The sequence below is a fragment of the Triturus cristatus genome, chromosome 1_1, assembly GCF_964204655.1.
Source record: "Triturus cristatus chromosome 1_1, aTriCri1.1, whole genome shotgun sequence".
In the NCBI taxonomy this organism is placed as follows: Eukaryota; Metazoa; Chordata; class Amphibia; order Caudata; family Salamandridae; genus Triturus; species Triturus cristatus.
This window is the reverse complement of record NC_140579.1, coordinates 1,157,066,614-1,157,086,398: the sequence shown is the minus strand read 5'-3', so window position 1 is coordinate 1,157,086,398 and position 19,785 is coordinate 1,157,066,614. Positions and strand designations below refer to the sequence as shown.

Sequence of the window (19,785 nt, the reverse complement as noted above, 5' to 3'; positions counted from 1 at the left end):
GGATATCCCTATCCTTGTAGTTTTATTGCTGCATTGCCAGGGATGACCTCCCAAAATGCCGCTATCGCTGGGTTTTTTATCGTTGTTAATAACGCGATAACCAGGCGATATTATCCAGCGATAGCGGGCGTTAATAAAATTAACGCTAAGCGCCCTTAGTGTTAATTTTCCCTGTTCCTTGTTAATATGCCCCTTAGTTCCTGGCACCTCTTTGTAGCTCTCCATTATTCAAGGCACCTCCCTCTTTCTGTATTATTCCATGCTTCTCCGGTACTCAGTCTGTCACTGAAGCTCCATCATCGGAGCTTTCAGTTGAACAGATGTATAAACTGTGTTTCCACTGCGATATTTGTGGGAGGATAATCTCTTGCTATGAAGCATGATGGTGTGTGGCAGATGGGCGACAGCAGCAGCGAGTCATGTGAAAAGGCTCAAACACGGAGTCATTGGCAGGAGCCGGAATTATGCTCTGCAGATCCCAAACCGGGAACCTTGTGATGCTCTGGTTGGTAAGCAGAGCTTATCAGGGACGGCAGCACTAGCAACAGGGTTTTATGACAGTATGGAAGGGGTGGGGGAGGGTATAGGGGAGGGAGAGATGAGCGGTAGAAGGGATGAGGGTCTGGAGTCAATGGAAGCTGCGAAGGGGGGCAGTACCATATCATACAGGGTGTTATCACAGCATGAAGTAAGAGAGGAGAAGGGGCTTAGAGGTATAGCTCAGATGGCAGAGAGAAAGGGTGGCACATGGAAAAATGAACAGAGGGCACTGGTGACAGTCACACTACGCATGGGGAGGGCCGCACTCGGGTGTCCCACAGCACAGGAGAGTGGAAGAGGGAGAGAAGTGAGACCAAGAGGAAGAGGGAAGCAGGGGGAGGGGGGCGGGTGACATATAGGAATCTCAGGAGCGCGCCTGAGTTTCAATAAGAGCTCTTCGAGGCCGGGGGGCCTGGAGCGGGGCCATCACAGCTTGGAACAGAGGTCGAGGCAACGGATGAAAGGGTGGATGGAATGGAAGGGAAAGGGAGGGTGTAAGGGGTAATAGGAGGATAAAGCAAGGGAGCAACTTACCTGAACATGCAGATGATGTGAATTAGAGGCTAATACTGGCAGGTGGATTGCTCAGTGGATGGATAAAAGGTATGGACATGTGAATTAAAGGTTGGACGAGCTAGGTGGCGCGTCAGACGGTGTGAGAAGGAACTCTCCCGCAGCATGTTGGTTTCAAACTATGTTAGGATAGCCCTCTGCGGTGAAGTTTAAGAGTTTTGCCGGAGAACCCAAAAAAGCCAACATGGGACATCGTCAGCAAATACTTATACATATCAAAATTTTAGAAGAGGAAAATGGGAAATTAAAAAAAAATAACCAGGAGACTATTTTCTCGCATGTCTTCTGTTGAAGGAGAGGCAATGTCAGGTGGGAGACAGCCAAAATAAAGCCAGGTTTGCCTTAAAATGGGGAAGTCTCCCGTCTGAATTGGGTCAATTGGCAGGTATGGATTATTGTATTTTGCTGAACTATCAACAGCAGGCTCTTTTCTAATAAGTCCCATTTTGTATTGCATTGTAATTCATTTATACAGTGTTTCATACTCTTGGGGAGGCTCCAGAGAGCATTATCGGACAGGTAGTAAGCTACACCAGGGTGGAGGGCTCGGCTGGAAGAGCGCTGAGTTTCAGCATGACCTAGGTGAGAATAGTTTTGTGGTTGCATGTGAGCGACCAGAGTTTTGCTATTATCTTAGGACGCATCAATTCCTAGGAATGTAATGGTGAGAAGAGGAGTGAGAGATAGAATGCAGGAATGTTACATTAGATTCAGCAGCAGCCCATCCATGAGGACGGAGGGGCCACACCCATGTACGTTTTGGGCATAAAGAGTGTCCGTCAGGCTGAGCAAAGGTTAGCCTGACAGACACACTTTATTTTCAGGTCAAGCAGCCAGGAGTTAGACATGTGCTAAATGCACAGGCTCCTTGCTGCAAGAGCTGAACTTTGCTGGGTTGAGGATGTTACAGCTCCTGAGGGCGTGACCTCCTGAGCTAGGCAGAGGTCCTCAAGACCCTCCCCCTCATGACTAAGGGGAAGCGCCAGTTCTGGCCTTTTACCTGGGCACTTAAGTTGCAAGCGCTGATGTGCCCAGATTTGAGTGTCTATCACTGACACCTCATCACAGAGTGGGTGGGGTCAGCAGTCTCTCCCACCCCATCCTACTCTGTGACGAGCTTGGGACTGCAGCCACCCCTCATTGGCTGACCTTAGGGGCGGAAGCAGTCCTAACCCTCCTGGCACATACAATGCTTCCCTTCCTGAGAGATGCAGCAGGTAAGTGTTGTATTTTTATTGACTGTTAGGTGCATGTGTGTATGTATGAATGTATGTGTATTTGTGAGCGAGTGTTATGAATGGGTGAGTATACGCATGTGTGAATGTGAATGCTTGGGTGTAAGTTAGTGTGCGTGTGGGATACCCACCCCTTCCAAGTTGTACTTACTGGCCTCCACTGTTAAATTTATTGTTGTAAGCAACTGAGCGGGTTTCTATGGAATCCAACTTGAAGAGAAGCAGTCCACAGCATGCACTGGATCAGGCTCTATTTAGGCCTGGGCACCCCAAAATAATTGCCCCACATGCACTGCACAAATCACAACCTTTTACAAAACCATAGTTGGTATTTTTTTTGTTGGGGGGTAAAGTTTGGAAAAAGTGTGCTGTAAATGATGCATTTAAAACTTGTAGAGTAAAGGTGGGCGGACCACTGAAAGCTCAAGTCAGGCTTGAGCCTGAAACCTGGCTCTGGCTCAACTCAAGGTCCTGTTGGAACCTCAAGCCCATAACAAGCCGAGCTTTCATGTGGGTTCTGCCTGCCTTCCTACCTACACCTTGGATGTGGAGTTACAGCCAGAACAGCCAAACCTGTTTTGAGTCTCAATGGTGGATCAACATCCTGTGATTGTGGGCAAACCACTTAATCCCTCCCCTATCCCTATAAACAATTAATGATGACCTTGTGTAATGTAACTGTTGCTCATATAAAGCACTCCAATACCTTCAAGTCGAATTTGCAGCATTATAAAACTGCAGAAAATGCACAAAGAGGTAAAAACAAAGTCTTAACGTAAGCAAAGACAAATAAATAACCATTTAGTGGCTGATTTGTATAAAGTAAAACCTGGAAAAATTGTGTCTTTCTCCTTAAATTGTGCGATTTTAGGCAAATATATAAATTCACCAAAATTCTTATTCTTCATTATCGCACATGAAAGCACTTTCAAACATGTGAGTCAGAATACCAGTTATATAAAAACCTCTGCTGTTTGATTTAAGATACTATAATCAAGGGTGTAGCTTCAGGGGGGAGGGGGTGTTCGGGGTGTTACGACCCCCCTGATAAATGTATTATCTCGTACATAGTTGGGCATGTGCTTTCAGTCAGGTATGGTGAGATGTCACACACAGACTAAAACACACACATACATTCTCTCTCCTCTCTGTTTTGAAGTTCTTAAAATATTTGGGTATTTATGTACCGCTAACAATCCACACTGCTCTCCCTTTCTACTGCCCCTAAACCCTCCCTCGTGTCCTGTTTCTCAGGTAATGTATTTTACCATGAAATGCCAGTGTGATTGTTGGGAAATCTGAAGCTCACACCCCTCAATCTTACTGACCAAGCCACGCCCCTGACTATAATGTTGCTCTGCAATAATCTGGGCCAGTACAGGGTTTACATGACAATTATTTTGTTTCTTGGTTCACTAATGGTTACATTTCAAAAACTATCACTTTTAATAAAGTACTTCTCAGGGCAGTGCTATAATGTGATGTGAGAAGTACACTTTGTGAACTTTGAAGAGACTTTATCATTTTTACGTGTTGTTTGTTGTATGATTTTAATAGCAATATTTTCAGGGCTCTTCTCTTGAACGGACTCTAGGATTAGAGCTAGACCCTTGCCTTGGCTCTGGCTCATCTCTCTCTGTTAATTCGTTGGTCTACCACTTCTATTGTAGAGACTATAACATGTATCAAAACAATTGTTTTTGAAATGTTCCTTATTACTTCACTAGGGGTAGCAGGTAGGAAACACCCCAGGACTTGAATGCTTTGATGATAGACATGTAGCCGGGCCTCTCTGATTCTGGATTGGGGAGTTGGCGGAGACTGGGGACCTCAACAGTGCTGATCGGTAGATGGGTCACTGAAATCCTATGATTTTTGTCCCAGTCTTACATTGCTTCTGAGGAAAAGGGGAGAAACAGTAAGCTGGCTGAGACCTTTTGTGGCTTGAGTTTTAGTCTCTTGACCTCCTGTTTGCAGGGCCTGCTTTTGGCAATGGCGAGCTGGGCTCATGCCCAGAGCACCAATCTTCAGGCGGGCATTCGGAGCTGTTGAATTAAAGTTATGCAAACAGCAACCCCCACTCACTTGGCTCCAGTGAGACAGTATACATTTTTCTGATTATAGTTAACATGGGGAAAGCGCAGTTTTTTTAACATTCAGTCAACCCCTTCCTTCCTTTCCCATCTTTCTCTGACCCTGTGCTGCCACATGCCAAAAACCCTCCCCTTCCCACAATCACCAGGCTCCACACCAAAATTCTGTATCTGCGTGGACTACCGAGGACTCAATCCCATCACCAGGACAGATGCACACCTCATCCCAAAGGGTGATGAGTTCATCGACAGGCTGGGCACTGCAAAATTGCTCAATACCTTTGACTTGACATCAGGGAACTGGCAGATCAATCTGACTGAGAGTGCCAAAGAGAAGTCAGCATTTACAATCCCAGAGGGCCACTTCCAGTTTCGGAGGATGCCCCCTGCCTTGAATAATGCCCCTGCTACCTTCCAACGGTTGGTTAACAGGGTCCTGGCTGGTAAGGAGGCCTTTTGTGCCATCTACTTAAATGACATTGTTGTCTACAGTTTCAGGTGGGCGGAACACCTCCACGAGGTGATCCAGGCCCTGCAGCAGGCAGGCCGGACCATCAAGTCCAGCGAGTGCCAGAGTGGGCAGGGTTCCATGGTGTGCCTGAGACACCTGGTAGGCGGAGGAAAGGTGCAGCCCCTCCAGGCCAAGATTGAAACTATCATGGCCTGGCAACCACTTAAAACTCAGACAGTAGTGAGATCCCTCTTAAAACTCACAGGCTACTACAGAAGAGTTGTTAAGGGTTATGTCACCATCATTGCCCCCTTAATTGAGCTGTCTTCCAAGAAGCAGCCCGAGCAGTAGCAACTGGTGCTGTGGGTGAGTGGTCGGGTGGGCAGGCGGGGGAGAGGGTGCAGTGCATAGGGGTCAAGGTACGGGAAAATAATATTATTTTTTAAAACTTGTCGGCAGCGTTGTTCTCTTCTGCTCCTCTCCACTCAGACACAGGCTCCCAGACTGCCCTGCGGCCAATCCTGAAGCTGCTCTCATGCATGAGAGTCGCTTCAGGATTGGCCTGAGAACTGTGGATTTGCCCTTCCTGGGAGCCTGTGCCTGCTCTCTCCAACCCAGCACCTCAACTCAGGTTGGAGAGAGCTTCAATGTGCATGACGGTCGGGCAAACTGTCATGCACACTGATAACAGTGCCCACCACTCCTCCTGTCATCCCCCATGCCCCTGACCCCAAAGACTCTGCAGGAAAGGAAATATAAAACGATAATAAAACATGTTTATTATAGTTTTATTTTTTCTTTTCTGCTGTTTTTGAGGCACCTGGCAGGGGGGCCGATGCTCCTCCACCATATCGGAGGAGCCGCTGCTGAGCCTGAGACTGGTAATCTGGACAGAGCCTTGTCAGAAAGTCTTTGATTCCCTCAAAGAAGTCATGTATACAGCACCTTTACTCAAGGCACATGATTTATCCAATCATTTAATTGTGCAACAGGACACTTGAGAGCATGGTATAGAGGCAGTGTTAGCACATCTAAAGGAAGAGGATCTAGACCAATCAGTAGCCTTTATTAGTAGGTGGTTACTTCCACAGGAACAGAAGTGGAATGCCATTGAAAGAGAAGCTTTTGCTGTGGTCTGGGCACTGAAGAAGATGAGACCATACCTGTTGGGATTAATTTCCTGTTTCAGACAGACCACAGGCCCCCCAGATGGCTCATGAAGATGAGGGGTGAGAATGGAAAATTGTTGAGGTGGTCCATCTCCCTACAGGGGATGGACTTTACGGTGGAACCCTGTTCAGGGTCAGGCCACGCCAATTTTGATGGTCTCGCCAGGTTTTTCCTCCTTAGTGAAGAAAACTCCCAAGGGTTTGGGGTAGCTCTCCCCACTTTTAGCTGGGGGACATGTGTTAGACCTGACAGTCTTAGGATGGTCATCCTCTCAACTTTTTGCCTATCTCCTCCACTTTTCTGACTTTGTGTTTGCTGGCTTTAGGACTCCGTGCACTTTACCACTGCTAACCAGTGCTAAAGTGCTTGTGCTCTCTCTCCTAAACATGGTAACATTGGTTTATCCCCAATTGTCATATTTAATTTACTTGTAAGCCTCTAGTAAAGTGGTACCCCCTGTACCCATAGCCTGTAAAGATACTAGTGGGCTTGCAGCATTGATTGTGCCCAGGACCAGCTCTGGGGTGGTCCAATCGGTGCCACTGCACCAGGCGCAGACTTGAGGTGTGGGAGTCATTTTTGCAAGCATATTATCTTTTTTAAGCACCTGCTGCCACGTTCCTGGCCTCCGGTACAAAAGCCTCCAGCAATTTTCAGGCATCAATTAAAATGTCAAGTTAACTCCTGTGATTAATCGTCTTCCTGGAAAGAGACCAGCGGTTTGTCTAGTGGAAGTTTTGACTCCTCCTAAGGTAGCACAGAGGGTTAAAATGCCTGCTGCTAAAAACGTGTACTATGTACATAACAAAGTGCATATAATGTAAATGGGTCAGTGTGTTACTGCTTCTGTAAGAGAACTCCTTTTGTTACTTGTCGTTTATAAGTCAAAATCCTAATCTAGAACATTGCGTTATTAACTGTCATCAAAGAGCTGCATGCAAACTGCAAGGTATATGTCAGCACATGGGTACTCACAAACTTTCTGCCGGGGCCAAAATTACAGCGTGGTTTGTGGTCGAGGGCTGCAACGGTAGGGGTGGGGTCAGTGTGGGGGGAGGGGTTAGAGTAAAAAAATAAATCAAACCCGTTTCAAAACATTAGACAATGCGACAGCGTTGTATTTCAAAAGCAGATGTAATTACAAAGAGCACATTTTGATAATACATTTTTATTAGCAGACAATAGCAATCTTAAGAGGCATTGAATAGCTTCATACACAATTTGACCCCAATTCCATCACAGTCTCTCTCTCTCTCTCTCTCTCTCTCTCTCTCTCTCTCTCAGTCAGTCAGTCTCTCTTTCTGTCAGTCTCTATCTCTCAGCCAGTCTCTCTCTCAGTCAGTCTCTCTCTCAGTCAGTATCTCTCTTAGTCAGTCTCGCTCTCAGTCAGTCTCGCTCTCAGTCAGTCTCGCTCTCTGTCAGTCTCGCTCTCTGTCATTCAGTCTCTCTCTGTAAGTCAGTTTCTCTTAGTCAGTCTCTCTGTCAGCCAGTCTCTCTCTGTTAGTCAGTCAGTCTCTCTCTCTCTCTCTCAGTCAGTCTCTCTTTCTGTCAGTCTCTCTCTCAGTCAGTCTCTCTCTTAGTCAGTCTCGCTCTCAGTCAGTCTCGCTCTCAGTCATTCTCGCTCTCTGTCAGTCTCGCTCTCTGTCATTCAGTCTCTCTCTGTAAGTCAGTTTCTCTTAGTCAGTCTCTCTGTCAGTCAGTCTCTCTCTCTGTCAGTCAGTCTCTCAGTCAGTCAGTCTCTCTCTCTCTCTGTCAGCCAGTCTCTCTTTCCCTCTGTCAGTCTCTCTTTCTGTCAGTCTCTCTCTCTCTGTCAGTCTCTCTCTCTGTCAGTCTCTCTGTCAGTCTCTCTCTCAGTCAGTCAGTCTCTCAGTCAGTCAGTCAGTTAGTCTCTCTCAGTCAGTCAGTCAGTCAATCTCTCTCTCTCTCTGTCAGTCAGTCTCTCTCAGTTTCTCAGTCTCTCTGTCAGTCAGTCTCTCTGTCAGTCAGTCTCTCAGTCAGTCAGTCTCTCACTCATTCAGTCTCTCTCTCTGTCAGTCAGTCAGTCAGTCAATCTCAGTCAGTCTCTCTCTTTCAGTCAGTCGCTCTCTGTAAGTCAGTCACTCTCTGTAAGTCAGTCTCTCTCTGTCAGTCTCTCAGTCAGTCTCTCTCTCTCTCAGTCAGCCAGTCTCAGTCAGTCAGTCAGTCAGTCTGTCTCTCTTTCTGTCAGCCAGTCTCTCTCAGTCAGTCAGTCAGTCTCTCTCTGTCACTCAATCTCTCTCTCTCTCTCTCTCTCTGTCAGCCAGTCTCTCAGTCAGTCTATATCAGTCAGTCAGTCTCTCTGTCAGTCAGTCAGTCTCTCTCTCTCTGTCAGTCACTCTCTCTCTGTCAGTCAGTCAGTCAGTCTCTCTCTCAGTCACTCAGTCTCTCTCTGTCAGTCAGTCTCTCTCTGTCAGTCAGTCTCTCACTGTCAGTCAGTCTCTCTCTCTATCAGTCTCTCTCTCTCTGTCTCTCTCTATCTATCTCTGTCAGTCAGTCTCTCTCTCAGTCAGTCGCTCTCTCTATCAGTAAGTCAGTCTTTCTCTTTACTCTCTTTCCACTCTCTCTCGCTCCACTCTCTCTCTCTCTCCACTCTCTCTCTCTCTCCACTCTCTCTCTCTCCACTCTCTCTGGGCTGCCAAGGAAGGTCTGCAGGGCCACTGGCGGCCCGCGGGCCGTACTATGAGAACCACGGTGTTAGAGCCATATGTTTTTTGCCCAGTCTTTCATTATCCTAATCTTGCCAAAAGGGTTCATTTGGGTAGAGAACAATTCTTATTATTAAAGAGAACCCCTATCAATGATGTTATGTTTTAAATTCTGAATGTGTGCTCTTCCAGAATAAGGACTCTTAAACTAAATTGCCAACCAGTATCAAATACATGTCACTCCTACACTCCACCTTGTAGTCCAGTCTGATGTAACATTTCCTAAACACTGATTCACACATATATGATTGGCTCTGTGCAATGTGTGTGATGTAAAGTGCTCTGACACCTTACACTGGTATGAGTGGTGCTATAAAACTTAGGGGCATATCAACAACAACCGGCGATAATTATCGCTGAGCGCACTTAGCGCTCGGATAATTATCGCCGGCTAGCGCCGATTTTTATCGCTGAGATAGCGTGCTATCAGCAACGCTTCTCATTAGCGATAAAAATCCGAGCGCTAACTGGCTAACATGAGATTATCGCTGGAAACCCAGCGATAATCTCACGTTAGCTAGTTGATAGGGACTCACAAACTTAGCCATGATATCCACCTTCCATAGGATATCATGGCTAAGTCAGTCCTGAAGCAGGCGTAAGGAAAGTAGCAATAACAGGGGTTATCGCTACTTTTCCTGACGCTATGCTTCATAGCGTTAGGCTTGCTGATAGAAGAAATGTCGCTTAGCAACATTTCTCCTGTCATGCCAGGTCAGGAACGCCCACTTTGCATCTCATTAGAGATGCAAAGCTGGGCGTTAGGAATCCTGACGCTAAAGCAAGGTTTCACGCGTTAGCGTGACCTTGCTGATTAGGCGATAAAATTATCGCCGCTTTCCGGCCTAAAACGGCCGCAAAAGCGGCCATAATTTTTTTATCGCCTGCTTGTTGATATGCCCCTAAATGAATCTGAGAGACAGTGGTTATGGAGACTTGAGGGGCACTGTTGAAGGGTGCTAGTGAGGGAATCCGTGGCAGAGGTGGGTATTGGGGGGGCGCCAACAAACATTGTCGCACAGGGCCCGCCAGTGTTAAAGCCGGCCCTGATTGTGCCACCCACAGAAGTATCTCTTTAACCATGTCTCAGGCCTGCCACTGCAGAGCTTGATTGTGCAGCTTTACACAGGCATGTCGACCTGGCAGAGTAAACCTTTTGCCAGGCCCAAACCTTCCCCTAAGGTAAGCCCTGGACAACCCAGAGGGCAGGGTGCAATGTATTCAAGGCTGGATGCGTACTTTTACGTTTTACATGTCCTGGTAGTGAAAAACTGCCAAAGTCTTTTTTCACTACTGCAAGGCCTATCTCTCCAAAAGAATAACATTGGGATTACCTTCTATCATTTTGTAAATGTAATTTACAATTGGGAAGAGATAAGACCCCAAGTCTGGTGTCTCTGGAATCCTAATTTAGAATCCTAATTTATGATGAAGTCAGATTGTAATTTACAGTTAAGGAAATCCCACTTTTAGAAAGCTGACATTTTCTTACTTTAACCATTTGGTTCCTGCTGTCTGTCTCTGTTACACCAATAACACAAAAAGTAGGGTGCCGGTATCAAGGAAGTACACAGGAGACTGCATACTCCAATTATGTAGGGGGTCTCAACCGTTGATACTAAATTAGGGAAAGGTAAAATCTCATATAAGGATCGCCATCCTTAATGGAAAAAGATGTCTCACACACATATTAATGTCATGCTTCATCATAGACATCCTCTCCTCACCCTAGTAAGATAGTACTACCAGGGCGGACTCAAACCTCCATGAGGGAGTTCTTACTTAAAACTTCCTGGATAGAAACGGGATCCAGATACTCTAAAAAATACCTCAAAGTTACTCGGTTGCCACCTTTATTCGTGTGTACTTTGGGTATAGTTAAAAACAATTAGCTTGGTGGGCATCATGAGTGCAATGGTTAAAACCTGTTTGCCAAAAGCCAACATGCTTCTGCCCACAAAAAGCCTGACTGGTCTGGGGCATTCATCAGGGCTGCAGGGTCCCTATATTTTATTATAATAGCTCCTAGGCTTACACAGATAATTATGCTAATAGTGAAGTATTATCAAAAGCCATAGTACCCTAGGTGAATCCTACCTGGTAACCTTTCAAATTGTTCACATGGAAAACCTATACAGTACAGATAAATGAAAGAAAATAGTATACACTGATAAGAAGAAATGGATAGTACATTTAATCATCCAACCTGATTTTAAGGTATGAAAAATAAATCATTATTTGATGTTTTGTTGTTTGATTTAATAAAAAAAGACCTTTCCCGTATCTCACGCCAGGTGAACAAATATCACCACATGCGTGAAGAGCACACAAGCAAAAGGGGGGGGGAAACACCATGGCGGCTTAAAACACTCACAAACTGCAACACTACAAACGTGGTATACATGATTAAATGTCCCTTTGGCTTGATCTATATTGGTACGACAACCAAAAAGGTGCAGATTAGGATCTCCGAACACCGTAGCGCCATTAGATTCAAAAGAGATGCTACTAAACTCCCCTCCCATTACATTGAAAAGAGGCACAATGCAGACGACCTTGAATGGCTTGTCTTTGAGAAACTGAAACCCTACCATCAAGACATGACAAAGGCCATTTTGCTCTCTGAACAAAGATGGGTGCATCGTTCGAAGACAGATCGGTTTGGACTAAATGATGATATATCATGGTCGAGTCTATCAGCATAATGATAAAACTTATGTAATGTACACACGATTATTATAGTCTGGCCAGTGCTCCAATACTTCTTTCTGGAGATGCATCGGGGCCATTGCGTTGATCAGAACTGGCGCATCGCTCCTGTTGCATGGATCGAAACCAGCGCCTCACTCCTGCTGCATGGATCAGAACCAGCTCATCACTCCTGTTGCATGACCAGAACCGGCGCATCACCTCTGCTGCATAAATCGGCTCGATGCATCGCCTTTGGAACCACCACTGTACAAGGTCTCTGCATCTCCGTCGACTGTATACTCTATACGATACAGAATCTCCACATCGCAGCTCATCGCTCATCGGAGCAGACGCTTCATCACTGCTGCCCAGATCAAGACCAGCGCATCGCCCCCACTGCATGGATCTACACCAACACATTCCTTCAGCTGCTGCTCGCGTCTTCAACGTCAATATAGCCAGGATCAAGATACTTTTGTTCAGCAGGCCTCACTGGGTCACTGTATCCGGCTTGCGCTCTATCACGGTTGACCTAAACTTTTGACTTTGTACCTGTCCGGCGCGACCAGATATCTGAAGGCGCATCCAAGGTAAGCCCGTCTGTGCCCGTACGCACCCAGACAGTGCCCGGTACCATGGTTGCTGCCTTTTTCCAGGCAGAATCTCTTGCCTAAGGTAGAATTACCTACTCCCAGGATCAGCTAGTTGCCACAGGTAAGCCAACGGTTTTCCCTATGATCTCCCTCGATATTACGATACACCCTGCGTTCTCCAACTGCAACACATTTAAACTGAGCAACATTCTTTGCGAAATGGGCACAAGGAGGTGGGAAGTGGAGCCATGCTACATATAGGGGGCGCACTTATCAATGTGCAGTCTCTTATCAAACATAGACATGAAGTCAATGTGATTTTGTTTTACTTTGCGATGCGGCCACAAGGAAGGTGGGAAGCGGAGCCATGCTACATATAGTGGGTGCATTTATCAAGTCAATGCCCTGATTCTTAACTCGGATTTAGACTGTCTTTTCATAACAGAAACTTGGGAAAAGGAAGATTCCAAGCCTGATCTAGTGGATGCAGTATCAAGGGGGTAGACAATCTCTCGATTATACCAACCAGGTCGTGCAGGGGGAGATCTGGCTATAATTAGTTAAGAATCACTAAATTGCTCATTTGTGCAAATAGCAAACCTACCTAATGAGGTGTGTGCAGCAACGCATTTTGGAATTTGACCTCACGAGAAGGTTACTTTAGCTGGCCTATTGATTTACTGTCAACCTGGTTCACAGACACAGTTCCTCACAGACTGGGGCCAGGTGCTTGAACTGTATATCTCGTACCTGAATTTCATCACTTTGGGTGATTTTAATTTCCCTATTGAGGACCCCTCCAACAAAGACTCCTCTATGTTTGTGGAGCTTAGGTCCAATTTAGGTTTCACTTAACTGGTGAAAACCGCCACCCATAGTGCAGGCCACACTTTAGATTGTATTTTTACTAACTCCACTGACTTATATGTAAAAGACACTTTGCCTCTTAGTTGTACTAACCATCAGATGGTTCGTTTTACTATTTTCTGTCCTCAATTGTCTGTTAGTTTGAAACAGCTGCAGAATCGGCCCGAAGCCTATAGAACCTGGAATATAATTAACACAGATGAGCTTCAGTCAGCCCTCAGATCCTCAGCAATTGAGGCAGATTTCCACTTGGACTATCCGGCAGAAAAGCTCTCCAACTGGTTTAAGGCTGCCTTAGATAAGACAGCGCTATAAGGTTTAAGTGTCCTCATAAGAAGAAAGAGTCAGCCCCAAGGTTCTCTAATGAATTCAGAGAAATGTGGTAGCTTTGTGGCAGGAGAGGCAGTGGCACACTAATTTAGATACTAAGTAGAAGGATAAGCACAAATCCCTACTTGCCATATACAAGGGAGTGATTCTAAAGGCCAAATCCACCTACTACACAGCTCAAATTACTCTAGCTAAGAACTCTACCAAGGAGAGTGGTGAAGAGCTCATCTAATACCCCCAGTAAGCAACAGAACAACGCTTCACAAGCTTTTTGTGACAACTTGGCAACATTTTTCAGGGCCAAGATTCTCAACATTTATGCTGAATTTAATTCTGTTCAAAATTATGAGGAGGATTGTCTGGGTAAGGATATCTCTGCAGCTGTACCTCACCTGCTGTCCTTTCCACACCTGTTAGCACTTCTGGTCAAAGGGTTCCTGAGGTATCAAATCAGATTCTCCCAATTACCCGTGACGTCCAATAATTTGCAGCTGGTCCCTGATCCAGTGGCTGAGTTCCTGGGAACCTTTTTCAATTACATCCTGAGATCTAGCATCTTCCCCAAGTGTTGGAAGGAAGCTATTAATATACCACTTCACAAAAAGCTGAATAAGGATCTATATGAGTGGAAGAAATCCCGCCCGATCTCTCTTCTTCCCACCCCTGCGAAAACACTCAAGAAACATTTAAATAATGTGTTAGTTAAGCTCATTACTGACGGTGACCTTCTGGACCCTTCTCAAAACCGTTTTTAGAAGTGGTCATAGTTCGGAGTCAGCTCTAATCACTGCCACCGATACAATGAGAATACGGGTGGACCAGGGTGGGACTGATATCTTAGTACTATTGGGCTTGTCGCCGGCTTTTGATTCTGTCTCTCCCTCACATATGGTCAGGCAGCTAAGTAGGGGTGGGTGACAATGTGCTGGAATTACTTCACTTTTTTCTGGTCAGGAGATGTCATATTGTTAGCTGTGGACAGTTTACCGCCAAGGCCTTCAGTCTCCCATGTGGAGTACTGCAGTTCTCCCCGCATAGTCCACATTTTATAACCTGTATGTCTCATCTTTGGCTGCCTTGGTGAGATCTTTTGGTTTCCAGGTTTTGTCATTTGTCAATGATACACAAATTATTGTGTCTTTCACTGATAATCTTCCTAAAACGGCTGAGAAATCAAAACTTTGACTGGTGTGAGCCACTGGATGAAGGATAATTAACTTAAGCTTAATGAGGAGCATACTGAATTTATGTTTTTTGGAGCCCAGCATTCTGTATGGTCAGAACTATAGTGGCCTGAGTCATGTGGGCCTCTACCTACCCCCGCGGATTCAGTTAAGAACCTTGGAGTATTACTAGATACTTCTCTTAATTTTAACCTTCAAGTAAACCGTACCACAAGCAGTTGCTTTCTCATTATTGCTCGCTTAGGAAGATTTTTCCTTTTGTTCCTGAGGAACTTCACAAATTAGTGGCAATTGCATCGATCACATTGCGGCTAGATTATTGTAATGCCATATACCTTAATATTAATAGTTACTCCTCAAAAAAACTTCAGATGGTGCAAAATACTTAACAATGCAAAATACCTTTATGTGACAGAAGGCCAGCGGAACCTGCACCGGCCGCCAATTAGGAAACAAGTGATCTTCTAGGCGCTGAGTGTAGTGCATCTATCCCAGTTGCGGCTCTTCCACTATGGTGGAGGATCATCCCCCACTGCTTTCTCGCAGTGTGAGAGCAAAAACATAAAATGATCAAAACTTTAAGTTATTACCATTTTATGTTTCCTTTACAGGTGGGTGGGTGGGCCGGGCTGCTCTGCTAATGGAGCAGTGGTTTGCCCACACCTAAGTGTGCAATGACTGTTTGGTCGGCCCTCTCGGGCAACCCAAACCAGTCATGTGCACTTTCGCCTTCTCCATGCAGACTGCAATACAGCCTGCATGGAGAAGATGGTGGTATCTCCGTCTGTCTGCTTTCTTTCTTGGGTGGATTCCTTAACAGGGTTATGGAATTCTTTAGCTGCTGCGCTTTGAAAGCTTTGGATTAGGAGCACTTTACAAATCCCTTTTTTATTTCATTTCAAGCATTTACTGCTTCTAAGCACTAATTTACAGTTTATTGTTTGAAAATTCCTGACCCAAGTTCTACTTATTGGATTTTTGTTGTTTTGGTCAGGTTAATTTAGGGTTTGCCTGCTTCCTACCCTGACTAGGATTGAGGTTGCTGCTTGACTAGGGATCATACCCCAGTCAACCTACAACCCAATTTCTAACAGTTCCTTAATATACTGAACCCACACCTCCTCATCAACTGGATGTGACACAGATTTAGGCTGCCCATCGATTTTGCTATAAGGTCCCAGAAAAACGTTTAGTTTCCACTTTGTAAAATAAAAATAACTTTATTCTATCATTGTTTCTCCAACCACTCAGCTCTCTTTACTTCTTTTTTATGTTCTTTTATCAAGGATTTCCACTAGGCTAGGTTTCGAGTTTGTTTAAACACTTCTTGTTTATTTTTATTAAGATTTTTTCTGGCTTGGTCTCTTATAGTTGAATAACTCTTCCTAGCACTCACCTCTTTGTTTGAAATCTTATTCGACTCCTGTCTAATGTGATTAATTAGATTTTTACAGTTCATGATTTTGTCTTTTTGAGGTCGAGCTTTAGCGGCTGCGCGGATGCGCTACTCGCTCTGCGAGGCATGCAGTAGTAGAGTATGGGAGACAAGCTGCCCTCACTCTCCACCCATATTTTTCATTGGCTTCTGTCTTTCTCCTTCGTAAATTCTGTCTTCTGATTATGAGGCTTGTTTGTCCCGCCTTATTATGGCCATGTCGTCATTTGTACTTCAAGTGTTACAGTGTACGGTATGTGTTATTTAGAGCACTATTTTTTTCCTTGCCTTCTCACCCCCTCCCCCGCCTGCACTCCTGTTGTCCTTGCCTTCTCCCCGCTCCCCCTGCCCGCACTCCCATTGTCCATGCCTTCTCGCCCCCCTCCCGCCCACACTCCCGTTGCCAGTGCCTTCTTCCCCCTCCCCGCACTCCTGTTGTCCGTGCCTTCTCGCACCTCCGCCCCCTTTGCCCGCACTCCCACTGTCCATGCCTTCTCGCCCCCCTGCCCCCATGCCCACCCGCCTGAACTCCCGTTTGCAATGCAAGAGCTCTTGTGTAAATGTGAGTCCTATTGCATTACAAATGCTTGTTCTTTATTGAGACTGTGGCGGCCGCTTGTTTGTAATGCCATAGATCTCGCATTTAAATGCGAGACCTATTGCATAGCAAATAGTTTTTTGTACACTGGACAGCCCCTTTAAACAGCCAACCAGGGCTGAATGACTGACTGGCGTGGACAGGCCCAGGGATCAGAACGGGGCCACTGCCTTGTTCTGTGTCCTGGCCCCTGGCTCGTATCCTGCAAACACAGCGGAAGCACATGTGGTCTTTGTATGGCCATGTACTCTTGCCAGCTTCAGTAGATTGTCACCAGCCCAGATGGTGGCGTTTGCTGAAGTCCGGCCTTGGCCTGCCGTGGTCATTTCCTACACCTGCAGCAGGCACTTAATGCAGTTTCTTACTTCCTGCATTTTACATGTCTTTTTTAAATGAATTTCCCTTTACTCCATCTCCCCCCTCGGCTGAACCCACCTATCAGCAGTGTGACCTCCCTCCTAAACCGAGGAATTCACTAGGAATACCTACGCAGCAGCCCTCTGAAACAGCACATGGGAATGTGGCACCTTCCAAGATGTGAATCAATTAACCCAAGGCATTCCAAGCGAAGGAAGGGTTGTGCGTCCTGGCTGCCCCCGTGACACTACGTCTTGGAGTGCAGCCACCAGGGTGCCTCCTTGCCAGAGCTTTCCACGTCCTGCACTTTTCGCTGGCAGAGAGCCGCCAGTGGACAGGATACTGAGCAGTGAAATAAACACGTATGTGGGCCAGGGCTTTAAGTGGGCCGGGTCTCACCGGGTCTGAGCACCGGCAGTTTTTTTAGAGGGGCCTCGAAACGGGTCTCTATCGGGCTCTGTTTCATGCCCTGGCACAGGTGGTACGTTTTTTTCCGGACTGCAGTGACAGCAGGCACATCCATGCTCACACTGCTCACTTCTCACTAGTGGAGAAGTTACGGCATGACGTCATGCCACGCCAGGTGAGCGTTGTAGGGGAAGGGAAATGCTTTAAAGTGTCATTTTCTCTCTGCATTTCCCTTCTATTTTTGAAACTCAGGAGCAGCAACATCGTTGTGGTGTCAGCAGGTCTTTAAGTGAAAGCTTTTTCAATATTATATACAACAAGCCATATTTGCTGCTTATTTATCTTATGCAACTAACAACCATTGACAATGCCAATAGTCCTGCCTTGTTGTAGGTATGATGTTACTTGTTGTATCATATATCTGGATGCAATGACAGAAACAGCAAAATACAAGTCGGGTGACACACTATGCTAAGCACAAATTTGTAGCGTATGTGTTTTTAAGCCACGCCCTTAATTACATTGGCCACGCCCCTTTGAGAGACCCCCCCAGTTTTTTCATCCCACTTAAAGCCCTGATGTGGGAAGAATGTGTTTCTGAACTGGCAACGGACCTTGCGGTTCGTTCCTCATCCCTTACTCCAGTGTGTCTGCTACCTCGCCTGGGGTGGGTCAGAGAGCACAGAGGCGAGAACGGCGGGGCTGGAATCGGCCACGCCAAAAGTATGGTGGTCGAGCCGGCCCCCTCCAGATCGGGAGGCAGAGCGAGAACGTTTAGGCAGACATGTTTCACAAAAGGTAAAAAACTGAATTTGGACTGGGGAATATGTTAATATGTTCTCATTGCTGATTTGTGTGAGAGAGAGGGAGGACGCGAGGAAAAATCAAGATTGGATGCTCCCTAGGGAATGGGCCAATCAACTACAGAAATACAGGGTGGAGGAAAACTTGATTAACAGGATCAGAGGTTTTTCCATATTCATGGCAGTGAGAGCTAAGCGTTTCCCTAACTTGCAGGCACAAATAGCTTGCCACCAAAACAGGATAGTTCGGGCACATGATAAATTCGCTGGTGGGGGTGGATGGAATATGACAAGAATTTCAGGAGATCTAAGGCATCTGACCCATCACTATCATGGGACCGCATCGACACAATAGCATAGCTGGATCTATTTGGTGGGGAAGGACAAAATAATACAAAGAGCCAGGCCCTCCAGTCTTTTCAGCCATTTCATTCCTTTCGGTCACAGGGTAACACAACTTCCACCAATAATACAAACGGCAGCGGGGGAAGGAAAGGGACATGTTGGGATTTTAATAGACGGACTTGCACCAGGCCTCCAGGAATTTGCAGGTTCAAACATGCATGTTCCATTTGTGCCAACCCATCTCACCCCGAGTCTAAATGTCTCACAAAATCAAAAGACAGGGGTAGGAAAAAACAGGAATGAGTTGGAGACACCGCTCAAAGCACGGTCTCCCATTAATGTAACGGCTTTGACACCCTGGCTCAACAAGTATCCCTGCCATCTTACTGCAAAAACTCTTTTGGATGGTTTCAGGTATGGTTTTAGGATACTAGCACTAGGTTATTTGGGAACACCAGAGTGCAAGAATCAACTCTCGGCGCGGGCCAACACCGGTATAGTTGCAACAAAAATTGACATGGAACTGCGCCTGGGTAGAGTAGCTGGCCCGTTTGAGTCCATCCCTGTTGAGAATTTTGTCGGCTCCCCTTTGGGGGTGGTTCCCAAGAAGGTAGAGGGCAAATTCAGACTCATCCACAACCTGTCAGCACCCAAGGGAAATTCTCTGAATGACGCAATTGATGATGAGTTTTGCAGTGTGAAGTACGCTTCCTTTGACCAAGCTGTGGAGATGCTCAGGGGTTTGGGCCCTGGAGCATTGATGGCTAAATCAGACATAGAATCCGCTCTTTGGTTATTGCCAGTCCACCCTTCTGATTTCCACCAGCTTGGTTTTCAGTTTCAAGGAAGATTCTATATGGATATGTGTATGACAATGGACTGCTCTGTGTCGTGCGCATATTTTGAAAGATTCAGTTCATTTTTGGAATGGGCGTACAGACAGAAGACAGGGCATCAGTGGGTCATGCACTACCTGGATGACTTTCTTATCTTGGGGTCATGAGGCTCCCGGGAATGTGGGTGGGCGTTGCAGGAATTTAGCACGCTCATGCAGGCTTTTGGGGTTTCTTTGGCCCCGGGAAAGACAGTCGGGCCAGTAACAACAATAGAGTTCCTAGGGATCGAGTTAGATTCCATTCAGAGGTGTTTTTGTTTGCCCGCGGACAAGATCACCAAGTTCAGGGCAGCATTGCAGCAATGTTTGAGCAGGGAGAAGGTCACACTACACCAGTTGCAACAGGCAATAGGGCAACTAAACTTTGCCTTAAGGGTCATTCCGATGGCAAGGCCGTTTTCCCGATCCATCTCACAGGCCATGGCTGGGCCCAGGGAGAAACACCACCACACGAGGCTGTCAGCTGAGGTTAGGCAGGACATGCAGATTTGGAA

The 19,785-nt window shown here is 46.2% G+C and overlaps 1 protein-coding gene across 2 annotated transcripts in view; it reads left to right on the top strand.

Moving 5' to 3' along the window:
• The window catches only part of LOC146871779 (uncharacterized), a 490,516-nt gene that overhangs the window by 418,052 nt on the left and 52,679 nt on the right, over positions 1–19,785 (top strand). The window lies entirely within an intron of this gene.